Genomic DNA, 18,143 nt, shown 5'->3' with positions numbered 1-18,143 from the left:
ATCTTTTGTACATCTTTAATAACTTAAGGGCATCCCCTTCAAACTTTAGAACTTTACTTTGGTATCACGTGAAATAATCAATATTTATTCTATATGCTTAAACTGATACGAAGAGATAGATTATTTTATTTATGATATCATATCTTGTAATAAGTGTTTAAGTAAAATAATTATATTAAGGATACGTTTGGATGTTAAGAGTATCTCAAATCATCTGTGAATGGTAATGAAATAATAGTGAATATTTTGTAGTATTGAATTATTTATGAATAATAATAAAATAGTATAAGATGATGTCAACGTACAGCTCCTAAATCTCAATCATTTTCTCTATGCAATATAGTCAACTTTCCGTAGGGCATGTACGTTTTGTGAATTAATTCGTCGATGTTGTCATGCAACTTGGAAGTCAATCAACGGCCAATTGGTTTCAATATTATATATCCCTCTGATCTTTTCCAATTTTCCATAGAGCTGTTTGAACTCTTCAAACATTAATATCTTATTTGTTCTAGCTCTTGTATTGGCTATTCTTAAACTGATGCTGTCTCGTCTGCAATGGCCCACAAACACCTAATTATAAGGTTAAAACAATACTTATTGATGCTTTCTTTGTACGTGAATTAATTGTCTTTTTTGGTTTTCTCCTCACTGTTGGTTGTAGGGTTGACGAAGAAACAAACTATATACTAATTAATTATAGCTCATCTTACCCTTTCACGAGCTCTTAGAGTTCTTTTATGTTTTTATTTTCAATCAACTTTGTTCAAAATGATACATTTTGTCCAAAGCAGGAATCTAACTGTGGTGAAGGCCTTTCCAAATTCATGATTCAGAGTTTTGATCATACTGATCAAAAAACAGGACTTCTCCACACCTTATATTATATATATATAGATATTTATAGAAATGATAATTTCATTAATCAACGGAAACACGATTACATACAATTGTCCACACCTTATATTATATATGAGATCGCCTTTTTGTACTTTTATAAGGACTCAATTGTAAGAACATGTATTGATCGATCAGATAAGAATGGCTCCATCCTTTTCAAATTATTGATCCCATTTAGCTTAAATTACTTCAAACTGCAGATCGCGAAGTACTTTGGCATCTTGGATTGTTCCCTTCCATGATCTTAAACGTCCAATATATATCATGTATTTAACAATTGAAATTACTCAAATACCCCTTTATGTAAATGAAGATATCTATCAATTTACTTAATAAATTGGTTAGTCGTCCATCATGCAATTATTTAATAATAAAACAATAACATAAAGAAGATAAATTGCATAATACCAAGATTGGTAACAAATGGAAATCTTTTAAAGTATTGTAAAACTCTACGAAGCAGCCAAATCTTGAAAAGTGAATTTATTATTTAAAAATTAATTACAAGAAAGTCTCAATTACAAAACATTTGTCAATTGATTCCCTTACTTGACCCGACAAATGAGCTGTTTGTCTCTACATCAATATATTGCAGCAGAAACCTCTTATGATTTTCAAATATTGACTTTTCTCCTAGAACTCCAATGGCTGAATCACGACCAATCGATTTCCAACATGGAGCACAATCACACTCAATAGAGAAAAATAAGTATAAAATTTTAAAGTAAATTTTCTCACACAAAAGCACTCGGAATATACTCATAAATAATTCTTAGCTAAAATCTCTGAATGTGTTATTCAATCAAATCCCTTTAAATAAACAATCTGGAAGAAGTTTGAGTTGCAGTAGGACTCTACTAACGGAGCGACTCTTTCACGAAGAACTCTCCTGACGAGATGTTGGCACCTGGCACTAAAGCTTTTCTGCAGTAGCGGATTCTCATTCAAACTCTTGATTTTCACATACTTGACTTTTCTAAAACAATTCTTAATAACTTCTAGATAAAGACAATATAATTTATATTCATCCAAAATATAAAATTAATGATAGAATAAATTTTATCATCTTAGTCACCTAGTCCTAACCAAATTCTTGTATTTACAATAGTTATTTAAGAGATCAAAACTTTTAACACACTAGCTTTTAACAGCATCTAATAATATAATAGAAAGTCACGAGATGTTCCGATCCTGCATGCATGTTTGTTTTATTTTAAGCATTAGCAGATAGTTAAGAACAGTTACATAGTATAGCTAGTTCTAATTAATTGGATAATAGATCATATTGTATCCAACTATTTATCTAAATAATTATGAGTTATTTTATTATTAAGTCGGTGTACAGAATATATTTAATAAAATACTTATATAAAATAACTTAATTTATAATTACTTTTTAATGAAGGGAAAAATATTGATAATTAAATATACGTACGGATTTTATAGAATTTAATGGTGTTCTAATTCTTAGTTAAACATTTGTCATAAAAGGGTTCTAAACAATTATGACTCTAAAGTACTTCATAACCGATTTGGCAGCGTTTAAGAAATCGTTGCCATTTGAAAAATCAGAGATTTTTTAATCGCTGGCAAAGAAATTTCATAACCGAATTTTTTTTCCAGAGATTCAAAAAAGGCTGGCATATCAAATGGCAGCGATTTATAAAACGCTGGCATTTGATTTTCAATTATTAAATTTCTTTGCCATCGTTTAAAAATTCGTTGCCGATATATATACCAGCAATTTTTTCTTCACTGGCAAAAAAATTTGGTTATGGAATTCCTTTGCCAACGATTCAAAAATCGCTGAGATATCGAATGGCAGCGATTTCTTAATCGCTGGCAAATGGCGTTATGTTTTTGAATTCTTATGCCAACGATTCCAAAATCGCTGACAAATATGCAATATTTGGCAGCAATTTTTATTTTACGCAGCAGTATATTGAAAATGACTTAATAGTACCGGCGATTAACCAACAAGTCTATAATAGCTGGCATATATATTTAGCGGGAATTTTTTTAGTTTTGCCGATGATTTTGAATCACCAGGAAAAATCCAATCTATTGTAGTGAGTACGATTTAATAGAAATTATTGAGAAAGGAAGCATTTCTTTCCATTATTATTTCCTAAAAATTAAAAAAAAAAAAAAGGCTTATATAAAGACGCATGACGTAATTTCTAAAAGGTCAACGCTTGTTACCTTTCCACTGTTAATTTAGTAAATATTAGTCATGTTAAATTACTAGTTGTCACAAAATTTAGGAACAAATAATGGAAATCATTTCATTTGTATTTTCCACGTGTAACTGATCTCTAGACTACTTTATATATGTGTCCCTCCCACTTTTATAATTTGAGATCTAGATAGGAATTTGAAAAGAAATAGATCCCAGATAGAGTATCCCGACATGATTGTCCCCAGTGGAGTGCCCATCTTTTCATATTTCCATCTCATGTGGGTTTAGTAATTAGCTGGCCGGTCTATTAATTCAGATGAGCATTAATCCTCTGCCGACGACTTAAATATTCATGAATGGATGAATGTCATACACATGACCCTGCAACCTGGTGCTAGCATTATCCAACTTGAGAAACAGGATAGGAATGTGTGTCAGACCCACACAAGCTTATGTCGATCGACGCATGAGGCAGCACACATGATTTTGATTATATGTAGCTGCATATGTTCAGGGCATTAGTTGATACCACGATAAGAACAATTTTTAAGCTATATAGTCTATATATCTTTTTTTTTTTTTTTTTTTGAGAAGAAACACCTTCATTGGATTAAGTCACAGGTTACAAGCATCACTAGCAACAACTTCTATCCGATCCGAATGCACATTCTTAAGAAAAATAATTCCATATCATATCATTCTTAATTATTATTACCTATTTTTATTATTTAAATAAGCTGAGAGTTATTGAAATAAATGGACTGGAGTTAATTTCTTAGGTCCAGGTTGTCCAAACTTTATTTACAAGTACATGGAGACATGTATATATATTTAGAAAAAAGCTACTATGTCCACTCAAGTGTACTGCTCAAGGTTTGGTCACTTGGTGGAAGGCCTGCAGCAGAAACTAAAGGTGTATAGGTGGGAGGTGAGTTTTATCCACAGGGAGAGCAACGAGGTAGCTCATCAACTAGCTAAAATGGCTATGTTTGGGGAGGGGGATGTGTATTGGTTAGAGGAGGGTCCAGAGTTGATTGTAAATCAGTTACTCATAGATAAAATGTATACGGATACTGTTAACAGTTGAATATGAATACAAAGTGATTCTTTTCAAAAAAAAAAAAAAAAAGTGTATTGCTCAAAAAAAAATTATTTAATAATTAAAAAAGTGATTTTAAAAAAATTGATGTATTTTTTTATTTTTTAAAATATTAAAAATTATTAAAAAATAATTTTAAAAAAAAGTACTGGACAGTCAAATGGAACGGTACTGTCCCAGCAGCAAACTAGCCCACTCCCCGGGGGGTGTGGGTGGGTGTGGGAAAGGCTGACCATGGGCCAGCCCGGTCGCCTCTAGTGTCGTCACTAGTTTCAATAGCAAAAGCTAAAGGTTGTGGTTCTTGATAGGAAAACATTTTATATTAAAACAATCATATTAAGAAAAATAACTAAATGGGCCACATAGACCTACACAAAAATGAGGCCCAAATACGACCTGCCTAAAGGCGAGATAAGGGAGCAATGGTGATAAGTACAAAAGGTATCGCTGCTCGAGACTTGGGAAGGACCATGCACTTATGAAGTTATGATGATGGAGATCAGCTGCAAGTGCATTTAATATGGTAAAGCAAAAAGGTCAAAGGCATTTTAGTTTAGAGGATGCAAGGCATGATGATTTTATAAAAGAGAAATATTATACGGTATATTTTTATCTAATTAATATATGATTAATATTTTTGTTTTTTTATTTGAACACATGCATATTTAAGGATTAATATAAAATGATAAAAATGATAAATTATATATTAATTAGATAAAAATATGTGATGCTTGTATAAAATTCCTCTTAATCAAATACGGGTGAGGTGTGGCACAACACACCCTTAAATAACAACCACAACACAAATTAATAGCAACATCATTAATGTAGCACAAACAGGGCTAAACGTGTCTAAAGAATACTCATCTCAATTGACAATGCTTCACTATATAGCGTAGGCTAAAAGGTATAATCGAATTAAAATTAATTTTTTTAAGCCTATCCTACTCATAGCCTAACTTACATCAGAGTGATCAATTTAGGATTGTACTTAGATTGCTGAGAAGATCTCAAATAATCATCAAGGATTGTATTTGGGTGTGTAATCTCTCGTACTTTCTTCCCGAAAAAAAAAAAAAAAACATGGGCTATCATTGAAAATAGACTATTTTTATATAGGTCTCGCATTTATCTACTTTTTTAAAAAAGTATTCTTTAGAACTTGAATACCTGAAGGTCGATCCATCAAATCGGAAACAAAGAACATTAGCTAGCATAATAACCATGGATTAAGACTCAGGAAGGGAGAAAAAAAAAAAAAAAAAAAAAAAGGTTTAGTCATTGGCAAGACTAGATGGGTCCTAACTCCAAAGTAAAAACTGAACAGAGTTTTGGTTTTGCAGGCCGAGGCCCACAGCAGCTGGATCAGGAAAATGTTCTCCATTTTAGTAACAATAATTAGGGTGGCCCTGGTAACAAGATTGTATTTATGGACGAGTAAAATATCTCCAATTTACGTACAAGACTCCAACCAAAGAGATATTTCTAAACTAAAATGACCGAAAATTCTCTGTTACTCTCTTCTTTTATACCTGCTTGTATTACCAAGAATGTTAGCCATTAATACTAAGAAAATTAAAAACAATTTAAAAATATTAAAAAACATTATTAGAATTTTGAACTCATAAGTCAACCATGAAAGTCATGTATAACTCGATCGTGGTCACCTTCTCCTGTAATCCTTGAAAGTGTTTTTTAATGATATTATAAATATTTTGTTTTAAATATTTAATGGTATACATTTAATAAAATAAATGCAAGAGAAAAATAAAAATGCCAAATGGCCTTCTCGGGACATTTTGTCGGGCTCATCGAAAGGTGTAGCACGACTTTAAAATGATTGATGAACTTTTTGATCAAGGATCTAATTAATGGAACGAAAATTATCATGTTGTCTCATATATAAAAAGATTGTCCAAAGTCCTTATCAATTGATTACTCTAAGGTTGAGTTTCTCCAACAAGGAGATAATGATGCAGTTAACAAATTAACCTGATCTAAACCAGTACAATTTTGTAAAAAATACAAACCCTTTTGAGTTTTCCATATGATCTGAATTATATATATCTTCCCTCGATTTAAAACAATGTAAAGCTGCTTTGTCGCCCATGAATATTGATAATATGATACTCTCATCATATCTTGAGATCGATCATGCTATCAGTGGATTTTATTTGGAGCCAAGTTGTATGACTGGAATGTAGAAATATAACTGTTATATGGGTTATGGAAATAGAATGCATAGTCATGCTGAGGGCCCTCTTCTACTTCCCATTTAGTAAACATTAATGTATTTCCAATCTATAAAAGAACATGTGCGCGGCGACTTATATCTCACGAAATTCCCACAAAAGAAATTTGTGGATACAACGTTTTTCCCACAAAAAACATGCTTTTTTCCACGGAACCCCTATTTGGGAAAAAAACGTTTTTCCTTGTAGTGATATCATTAGTCTTAGGATTTGATTTGTTTGGTTTTTAGATATCCAGAGATTTGTGAAGTCATTGCTTCTTCAAAAGGAGAGAAGATTCATATATATGTATATATCTTTTTGTTCTATTGTTGAGACTAAAGACTCCAATCAGGATCTAATCCTTCTTTATTTTTTAATCCGTTAGGTGATCAGATCCTAAGCTTTTGGTTGTGATTTAAACCATATTTTTCTCTATTTTAAATTTTGCTTTGGTACTCTTACCTTTTTTGCATCAAGTATTGGGTTCAAATTAAAAAGCAAAAGAAAAGGGTCGCATGCAATTAAGTAGTACTTTATTTCCTCGTGGCTAGCAAACAAGTTGCGCGCTTTCTTAAACCTAACTGTTTATTTTTATATCAAACGTGGTCGGCGTTTCTCTAATCAATGACTGTCGCTTTGTATGACTTCATCGAGTTTTTATACTATATGTTAGTCCCAAAACTATAAATCTGTCCAAGCTATTCTATCTAAAGCTAGCGAACCTTGTTCTTATTTGAATGAATATTCTATTCTAAGTTTGGCATCTCATGATTCACTTTTTTGTAATGGTTGCCATTGCAATATCATCAACCATGTTGGAGGAAAAGTATTGTGAATAAATATTAAGGATATTATAAACAAGTGAAAGGATAACATAAATCATGTTGTCGATCATCGAAGTGATGGTGGCGGCCTGGTGTTTTAGTCGTGCAAGAGTCTCAAATGTGATATGGATGCAATTAAATTTTCAAAGTGGATCGACCACCTAGATCCAAACTTTAAATTAAAAACGAATTATATATATAATATTCTAGTTGGTCACTGCCAAACTAGTTTTAAAGCAAGCAATAACGTTCTAATGCTGATTCTCATATTAAGGATATTATTGGAAGATCGAATCCTCGTACTCTCAACTGTCTTAGAAAACTATGACAAAACCATTATCAGAAAAGGGCATGCATGTTGCATATTGTACAACTATCTTAATAATTAGATTCCAATGCAAACCACTTTGTATTGCCCTACAAGACTTCTCCCCATGTTTCCTTGTCCATCCTAATATATATGCACTTCAAATTTTCAGATTATTTTAGTCCAATTTCTATTTTTATTAAGTGGGAGATGGAATTGGCATTCCCACCTTCTGTGAACGATGGTACTCTAGAATCGAAAGGATGATTGCATGTTTTGTGCCTTACATCATCATTCACTTCTTTTATCTATGTTAAAATAATTGGTATTTAATAAACCCTTCACCATTAACACTTTTAAAGACTTTCACAGGTAGTTCAATTGAGTTTAAGATAAAATCTTTCTCGATCTAGAATTTTATCATGTCTAAGGTAGCACCTTCCATTTCCCTTCGTTTGAACTTGTTAATTAACATTCAGTTCACTTACGAATCAATTAAAAACTTTTTCCTTTTCAAGTCATTTTAATGCTTCCAAAGACTCTTAAATATACGTGAAATGAAGAGCAAATTGAGTAATCCTAGTCTCAATAGCTAGCTTCCCTTTATCAAGATATTTCGCTTTCATCACATTTACCAAAAATGTTATTTTTCTTTGATATTCAAGAATACTTCACGGCAAGAGATTGGGTTTTTTGAGATAAATCATTTTATCTCAAAAAAACCCAATTTTCATCCTAAAATGTTTTTGGAGACAAAAAACTTTTTTGTCTTGAAAAGCCTTTCTAGAAAGGTTTTTGGATTTCCGTCTCAAAAAATAATTTTTAGGGACAAAATTGGATGCGGAACCAGTCGAAACCGTTCAAATGGGTTTTTTTTTTTTTTTAGATGAATCATTTTCGTCTCAAACAACTGTTTGAATAGAACCCTATCAGTTCAAACCGACACGTACCATTAAAACTATAAAAAATCTTGATTCAAACTAATGGCCATGTTTGATCCTATTTGAATGAACTGAGTGTTCGAACAGATTTTATGCCTTCAAACGAATAAAATTTTCAATTGACTTGTGTTTGAACATAAATTATGTTCGTTCAAATAGACTTTTTACTTTCAAAAGTTTTGTTCGTTCGAATGGGCTTTTGCATATTAATTCTGTTTGAACAAATATTTTATGGTTCGAACGACCATACATTGCGTATTTCTCGATTGTCATTCAAATGGGTTAGTTTTTGTTCAAATGGGTATTTTTTTTGCTCTAATGGATTTATAAATGGTAATTTACCATTTGAAAAAGTTAGTGACCATTCCAATGGTATAAATCATACATAACAGAATATATTTAAAAATATCATACTAATATTACACAAGCTGTAATTCAAACATCACAATTGTTCAAATGTTTTGGAATATCATAATAGAAATACAATTAAAGAAAAAAAAAATTTAAAATTGCGGTGGTGGCATAGAGTTTTGGGACATCATGGACTGCTACTGTTAAAACATTTTTGGTTATTCAACTTCAGCCTCTTCTGCATGTTCTTTTCTAATCTCGCCTCTAAATCCGCTACTTAATCTAATTGAGTCAGCAACTCTTTTTCCTCGGACCTCAATCATTCTATTTCAAGTGTTGTTTCATTTAATTCCTTAGTCTTGTCATCATTCAATCTGGATTTAGAAGAGGATGATGATGTTGACGATGATTTCACACAACGTCCTAAACCCTTCAAATATTCCAAACATGATCCAAGAACATGACAAATGAGCATCATTGACAGATGATTTATTAGATGGATCTGCAGCAGTTTCCTTAAAAGATATCATCTTATTTTATAAAAAAAAAAAATTAAAGTTAGTAAAAGAAACAAAAATATTGTATTAGACTTGAATTAAATAAACTTTAACTTATACAATTTGCCTCTACTCTGGGATTGATCCAAGCAGCATCATGATTTTTATGTGTTTTAGCAAACAATTGGGTTAGATTATAGTCAGCATGACTATCTTTTTGCTGTAAAAGGAAAATCTATATTATAACTTATATGAGAAAAGTATATATGTTAATATTTAATGGGAACTAGAATAAATGACTATTTTTTTAAACAAACAATGAAAAGATCGAGAACCTGCATGATGATGTATCATTAAATTTGATCTATTTGCTTTATTCATAGTACTCAATTGCTAAAAAAAATATTATAACTATATGTTTAATACATCTATCATATACTATTAAAAAAAGATAGCAGCGAAATTACATAATAACCAGGATCTTCAAACATATCACAAACTTTCTCCCATTCATTTGGTGGCATTGCTTGAATGGATTTTGATGCACCTCTATCGTAGTACTAAACTTATGATAGTGTACATGTCATTGACTTTTTTACCTCCAGAATGCATTCAACATCAGCTCCTCAACTGTTAGTCGATCCTCTCACCGACCAAAATTAAATTCAAACTCCTTCTTTCGTAAATTATAAACAATTAGTATAAATACAAACTAATTTTAAATCAACATATTATACTTAGTTTCTTGGGATATAGCTCATTACCAGGCAACATTGTTTCATATGGTCTTTCACATCTTGGGAAACTTTAGCCCAGGAGAATGTTGCCATCAATGCAAGTAAGGATACCACTTTCCTTACTTTCTCTATGCAGACACCCTTCGTAGTGTGTCGACTTCGACGCTGACTTACATCAGCTATATATACAGAAATTAAAGCACATATTTTAATTAAATTATTTTAATTTAAAAATATAGATTACTTAAATCAAGCATTAATTTGATAAAATACCTTATTCTGGATCTGGCGATATTAGCTCACTATTGATGACAAGTGAACCACATGGGGAGTCGATAATGGATATGGATGGCGCACGTGTTGCTTTATGTTTAGGAGGTATATCTGTTTGATATTGCAATAAATTATTATTCAAACAATCATTACCGATATTTATAAGAATGATAGTTACACAAATATCTATTTGAAATTCATTCACTATCAATTTTGCTGTACTAGTTGCCCTGATCGTCACTAGACACTTCAATTGATTTATGTTCTTCTGAAATTTCACCCACAATTACTTCGGGTTGAACGTCTTCTCTACACAATGGGACTATGTCGTATTGGTTTAGATCAACAAATAAATTGATACCTGATTCATTTTCTAGATATGCTTCTTCATTCGATGGACTATCAACTTCTTCATGTGGTTTAACTACCTTTGGAATGTAATCATATACATTTTTTGGTGCAAACTTCTCCACTACCCGCCATGGGTTTCTGTACTCTAGATCATCTAAATAAAAAACTTGATTCGCTTGGCAAGCGAGAATGAAATGATTGTCCTCATACTCTGTGCGAAATGTATTGACACTCACAAAATATTCATCGTTATGCATTCCCAACCTAGGATTTGACGCATCCCACCAATTATATTTAAACAAACAGATCATATATTGTAACATCCCACTCCTTCTTTCTCTTTATGAGCCTCGTTCTACGTGTCGAGCCTCGATGACGTGCTTTTAAAGATACCGAGTAATTTTTAAAGCAAGCCCAATGTTTTAAAGCATTTGAATATTTTAAATGTTTTAGAAATATTTATATGGAATATTTTCAGTGTTATCGAACCAAGCCTGATTTTAAATAAAACAATTATAATATTTTTGAAGAGCTCAAAAAATATTGTAATTGCAGAAAATCATTTTACTTAATTAAAACTATTATGAGATTTAAATTTACGTTGAAAGCTCTAAATTAATTAAATGGTTTTGTTCTGTTAAAAATAATTAGCAACACTTCATCATTTAATAAATGATGGAGATGTTATTTTATAAACCAAAATTTAGTTTAGAATATTCTATCTTGATTCCTCTTAGTGTTTTAAGTTAAATAAATGTTTACGCATTTTTAAATTAGTGTTTAAAACTCATTGTTAGATCGTTTTGAAAATCCCAAGATAAAGGACTTGGATTAAATACCTAAGCCCTTAGCCATTTCCCCCTCACTTTTTCCTTTCTCTTCTCTCTCATTTCCCTTCTCCCAGCTCGACGAAATGCCCCTCCCTCACCCGATTCTTCCTCCAAGCTCAGCTTGGCATCGCTACTCACCACCCAACCTCACTGCCACCATCAGCGTCTCTCCCTCACGCCACTAGCCCACTCTCTCCTCCTGTGGTAGCCCAACCGAAATGGGTTTCAAACCCATTTCTCTCCCCTTGCACTGCTGTACACAACTACCCATGCCACCATTGACCACCATGACCACCTCCTCTCACCGGCAACCACTCCCATGGCCTCCCTTCACCAGAACTCTCCCCCTCTCCATTGGATCACCTCATGCACACACACATGAAACCCATGAGTTTTCCACCTTGAACCGTCACTGCTGCTTAGGCCACCATACCACCACCACCTCATCGGTGGCCCTTTCCTTCACTGAACCCAACCACCCATAGCTCCGATCCATCCCTCACATAGCCTCCCTCTATCTCACACGGGTTGCACCTCACGACTTAGATCTGCTAACCTTTAGCCACTCACAGCCTTTTTGGGCCACCATAGCTCCACTGCACCTCTCTCAAACTCCTCCACGCCCAGCCAAGCTCCCTTAGCTCTCCCTCTCCATTTCTTTGTTGGGCCATGCATGACCTCTACCACCACCAACACCATCGTGCCTTCACCGTGTGCCACCTCGGCACCACCACGAGGCCAACACTTTAGGAACACGACCAAACCCTTTCCCGCTCAGATCCACACTTGTAGCCACCTTCAATAGCCCAAACAACCACCGTACACGGTTTAACTGCCGTGTACGACCCTTCCGATGCGTCGATCATGTCGAACAACAAGTAACGCACTGATTAATCATGACGATGGTATAATCCTCTCTCCCTTGTTATTTACGTTAAATGTTAATTGGTTAATTATGGAGGTCGCTGTTTGGTGAAGTGTTGGGCGTTGTTGTATAGTGTGCTGTGAAGTATTGTGGACTGTGCTGCAAAGTGTTGGCTGAAGTAATAATGTGATGTGGCGTAGTGTGAAGGGATTACACATGGTGCATACTCTATGTAGTGTAGCAATGCACCATGTGGCGTGCATCTTAATGGTATATGGCCTAGTGTGGATGGAAGAGAGTTCACATGGAGTATTCTTTGTGCAATGTCATGATGCACTGGATGGTGTGTCACGACAGTTTGGATGGTGTATTTGAGGAGCATAGAGTGTGTTGTGTAGTGTTGGGAATTGTGAAAAAGTGTCCCGGGTAGTTGTAATGTGACCTGGTCATAGTGACAGATGTCACCATGTAGCTTGAGGTTAGTCTATAGCTACATGATGAGGCCAAGGTGTAGAATGAATGGGTCTTGTTTTATAGGTGTTGGGATGAATTGGTAAAGGGCTAGGAAGTAGGAAGATCCTGCTGACCGGGTTTGAATAGAAGTTGGTATCGGAGTATGGAGCTTGTTTATACAAGCAGGTGTTCAATGGATTATAAGTTGATCTTATGTGATAAGGGGGTAAGGTACATATGCATCTAGTCAGACACATGTACTAGACGGATTTACCACATATAATGGGTAATCTATCCTAAGCATGGTTGCACGATGTATAAGCCTCAAAGTTGGCTTAAATTCATGTAGCATGTATGGATGGGAATGAGGATTTAGTATAGACTAGGATGCATGAAAGTAACAATGGGTACGTTATCTAGGATTGGGATGCATGACTTAGTCAGCTTGAGTCACGCATCGGAATGTAGTTAATCGGAAAGTAAGACGAAAGTCTTAACGTCTTAACTCTAAGTTGAATCATGGAGGTTCAATTCAAATGATATGACCTCGAAGTAGAACGCTGAAGTTGGAAAAGGTGGCCCAAGTGGATCCCAGAAAGAGGAAACGTGATAAGGAAGACGTTGAAGACGGAGGTAGTTACTGTAAATGGATCTCAAAGGTTTTAGCGTAGTAAATGGCACGTAAAAACATGGGATAGAAGGAGAGTGTTCCAAGCGAAATGTAGTTCTATTTCTAGTTTAGTTATTTATGTACTAGGTAGAGGATGGCGTTAAGGTTATGTGTATGCATGTAGGTTGCCATCTGATAATGCACATGAATGGATTGCATGAAATGAGTATGGCATGGAGTCCAGGTAAGTATTATATTCATACTCTTCTAGAGTTTTCTAAATAAATGAAAATGAAAATGAAATTTTTTTTCTTTACAATGCTTTAAAAAATAACACGGATGATGCTTTACGAAAGAATGCTAATTATAAGTTTTCAAGTATACCTATGTAATGGCCCTCCTTGGCAGCCCCTTTTTATGCACCCCAAGTATGTAAGTGTATGCATGCGATGGATGACCATAAGTAGTATCTATTGTCTTTATTTTCATAAAAAGAAATGAAAAGAAATATTGATGCTTACATCTTATGCTTTAAAGGGCATGAAGAAAGTGTTTTAAAATGCCCATATGAACTGATGTTTTAAATGATGTCATGAACTGATGATGTTTAATGATGCCATGAACTGATGTTTTAAGCGATGCTTATGTCATGATTTCAAATACTACTTTTAAACATCGAGGTTTATGCCTATGCTTTTAAATGATGCTTAAGAACTGAATGGATTGAAAAGAATAAATGAAAAGGACTGAACGGACCAAAAGAAAGGACTGATGAGCGAAAGGACTGAATACTTTAATGTATGAAAATATACAACGGCCACATGAATGAATGAATGGGTTCCTAATGAATGAATAAGCAGATTGCAATACCGGGTAAGTAGTACTGGTAGTGCACTCAGTGCTACAACCTAATAGAATGTATTCCTAACTCGTGGCCACAGGCGAAATCAAGGTCCAAAAGATTGCTTGATAGGCTAGCTCTGTGATAAAGCCAATGTGAGTATTAAACAAGTGGTCCCTGGTTTGACAATTGGACTAAAGGTTTCATCATAGTCAAAACCATGAACTTGGGTGAAGCCACGAGCTACAAGGTGAGATAGTCCCATCCACACCAGTCTTGAGCTTAAACACCCACTTACTACTAACCAAATTCATATTAGGTTCGTGAAGCACCAAAGTGTAATGCCCTATACCCGGATGGGTTAGAGAATTACTACCTGTCACTTATAAATATGCCTCCCAACAAATCTAAAATTTTCAAAGACCTCGAAAACAATAAACAATATCATATTTTTCAAATTAATGCATAATGATGTGCCTACAATCATTACTACGAATTACATAAATTAAATGGTCCACAATTTTCCATTAGTCCCAACAAAATAAACTGAAAAGTCCTTAAGTCTTACTAAACCCAAAAACAATAACATATCTAGGGACAACATGTTGTCCTTCTATTAACAGTACCCTATGGTACCCAAACACCCTATCCTCAGCTTAGCCTTACTCACAATTTCTATTCCTCAGCTGAACCGTCAACCTCATCTAAAAAATATTTGAAGATAAGGGGGTGAGTTATCAACAATTCAGTAAGCAAAACACATATACTAGTGTGTACAATATGAGCCTTTTCATAAGCTTTCATATGCAGAAACAAAAACATTTCATTTTCATATGCAGATCTCAAAACATCTTATCAAGAAAGAAAAACAGAGCGACGTTTCAATTTTTTCATACTCAGAATAAAACAACTGTTCATATTCAAAAATACTTTGGCATAAGATAACTGAACATTCTCATCTTATCATATCATATACCATTTTTAACTCCCGTGGTAGAGTTGTACTATCCCCGATGGCCAAACTAGGTAGTATCATATTGTGAAACTTTCTATTTTTCCATCTCGGAGCCCCGAGTGTGCACACAGGAAAGAACAGATAAAAGACCACTTTGCTTCCAAAGTGGGTGCACTCATATCATATCATATCATGTTGGTACCAACCATGTCACGTGAACTAGTATCATCATATCATTACCATATTTAGAATCAGAATAAAAACTGATAAGTATACTAAAGGTTTTTCATATTCATTTCAAATCACATGCAGAACATAATCATATCATTTTCAAATGATCAATAACAGATCCAAAACATTTCATATCACATGAACAAAAAAATCAAATATCATATTCGCTCTTTTTCACATTTTAGAATATGTCAAATATGGCTCATGTCTATAATTTTCATGTCAAAAAGCATTTTTTCTTTCATATAGATTTCATGAGTGAATGCAGAACATATAACTAATGTTGTTTTCACATTTTCTTTTTAAAACATAACATACACATTTTTTACAAACCAATCTCAATTCATTTTTTTTTATGCAAATCTAGCATAGGAACCCTGCTTACCTAACTCTCGTAGTGTATTGTCAAATTATTGAGTCTAACTTATATTAGTCTCACCACCTATTCATAAAAAAATATATATATATACACTAAGCGTTAATGACCAACAGCACAAACCCAATCTAAATAATTAAAAACCATAATCCCAAGCTATATTCAGCAAATAAACACAACTCAAACAACCACTTATTAACCCGAAAAACCCTTACTTCAACCTCAAATACCCTTTTATAATTTCAATAATGACTTATACATTCTCCATAAACAATGTCAAACTCAAAATATCATTATATCAACCCCATTAATGTCACAACACACAGCACACCTACACAACCAAACCAACGCACCTCTTCACACAAAACATTCAAATAAACCATCCCAAAAGTAGACACAACTCAAGAGTAACCCCCAAAATAGTCCATGATTTTCCCCAGACAGCCACATTATTTTATCCATATCGCCAGTACAACCCTACAATTTCCACATATATCAATATAGCTAATAAATAATTCAAAACAGACATAAAACTTCATTCTTAGAAATTTCCAGCACCCATACCTCCAACTCTTAACATCACCTCCCAAACTTCCATATCAATTCTTTCACCAATATAATTCCATAAGAATAAATGGAGTTTCCCGAAATAGAGTATAGCTTCATGAGTAGTGTTTTTTATTACCTTTCACAATCTCCAAAGGGATGAACTGTTGATTTGAGTAAAAAAAAAAAAATGGTGCTACCTAGGACTAGAGCTACCCTGTGATTATCAATCAAAAAGCCCATAAAATAAAAAAAGAAAAAAGAAAAAAGTAAAGTTACTAAATTTTGGGGTAGAAACGTCGACCAATAAGAGATAACAAAATAATCGAATTTAGAGAAGGAGAGATCTTTGCTTACTATAGTGGAGTGGAAGACGCATCCCAATAGCACAAAAACAAAGCACTTCGAGAGAGGCAGAGAGCAACAGAGGATGACTGGAAAAGATGAAATGCAATTGAGAAAAATGACCAAGAGGATGAGAGAAAGAGGGTCTGATGAGAGTGAAATTTCTAAAAGTGAAGAAAAAGAAATGCGGTTAAGAAGTTGAAGAAAGGTGGGAATAAGATTCATGTTTAGCAAAACTAAAAATAAGAGAGGGAGAGAGGAATACCTATAGGGAGATGAGCATTGTGCGAGAGAGGAAGAGAACTCGAGAGATGGAGAATGAATCTGTGGGAAATTATGAGAAATAAGATCAAAGCAATTCAACGGATGGGAGAATAGAGACCAAGTGAAGCGAAATTCTTGGAGCAATTAGAAACTATTTGAGCATGTGTGGAGGTGAGAAATAAGTGGGAATAAACTGCTGAGGAGGAAAGAGCTACATCGGGGATGAAGGAAAATTCAACAAGAAACTTACCAACAAAAGCGATGTCATGTGTTTCTTGGTTGAGTTCTACATGGGCCAGGGCTTGGTCTGGTTTGTGGGTTTGGGCTTGGTCCCATTCATTACACATAGACCAAGTGTTATTGGCATGAAGAGCATGAATCTCTTCCTTCATTGCTTGTAAGTCTTAGGTTCTGAATGTTTGATAAGATCTACAACAAAATTGGTTGGAATGGGATACATAGGGGAGAATAAAACCTTAAGGTGTTGAGTACCATCTTGGCTCCTTGTAATTATTGGATGAGGACAAGACAGGTTGGGAGCATCAATTTGCTAGGGTAGAGGAGACTCAACAAGGGGCAAGGGAGGTAAAGAGTCCAAAATAGAGGTGGGAACTTGTAACAAGTGCTAGAATAGACTAAACAACAGTAGTTTGAAGGTTTTTGGGTAAGCGCTAGACTTTAAAGGGTGAGGAATCAATAGAGACAAAGTTCTTGAGTTGAAAGAATGGAAATGTTAGCACATCAAATCTAACATGGTGAGAGATATAAATCTTGCTCATGGTCATGTCCAAGCTTTCATAGCCTTTGGGAAGAAAAGAGTATTTGAGAAAAACACAGCTCTTTGATTTATAATCAAGTTTAGCTCTTCCGAACAAAGTAAGATAGGGTTAATATGTACATCCAAAATTCTTTAAGGATATGTAATAAGGAGAAGTGTCATTAACAGGTTCAAGAGACTTATCTTTCAAACTTGGAGTAGGTAAGCAGTTGATGAGATAAAATGAAGTTCTAAATGCAGCAATCCACTACTAAGTTGGAATAGAGGATTGAGCTAATAAGGTCAAATCAGTTTCAACAATATGGCAATGGCATCTCTCAACCAAACCATTTCCTCAAATCCCAAGGCAAGATAAC

General features: G+C 34.0%; 1 long non-coding RNA gene across 1 annotated transcript; it reads right to left on the bottom strand.

Moving 5' to 3' along the window:
* Positions 1-9,712: 9,712 nt before the first annotated feature.
* Positions 9,713-17,232, bottom strand: LOC122293291. Its single transcript, XR_006237234.1, has 3 exons — positions 16,758-17,232; positions 10,343-10,453; positions 9,713-10,248 (listed from the first exon to the last, which is right to left on the bottom strand). It is a non-coding gene; the product is annotated as an uncharacterized LOC122293291 (long non-coding RNA).
* Positions 17,233-18,143: the final 911 nt, after the last annotated feature.

Source organism: Carya illinoinensis, chromosome 14 (genome assembly GCF_018687715.1).
Source record: "Carya illinoinensis cultivar Pawnee chromosome 14, C.illinoinensisPawnee_v1, whole genome shotgun sequence".
Lineage (NCBI taxonomy): Eukaryota > Viridiplantae > Streptophyta > Magnoliopsida > Fagales > Juglandaceae > Carya > Carya illinoinensis.
This window is presented reverse-complemented; position numbering and strand designations above follow the sequence as displayed.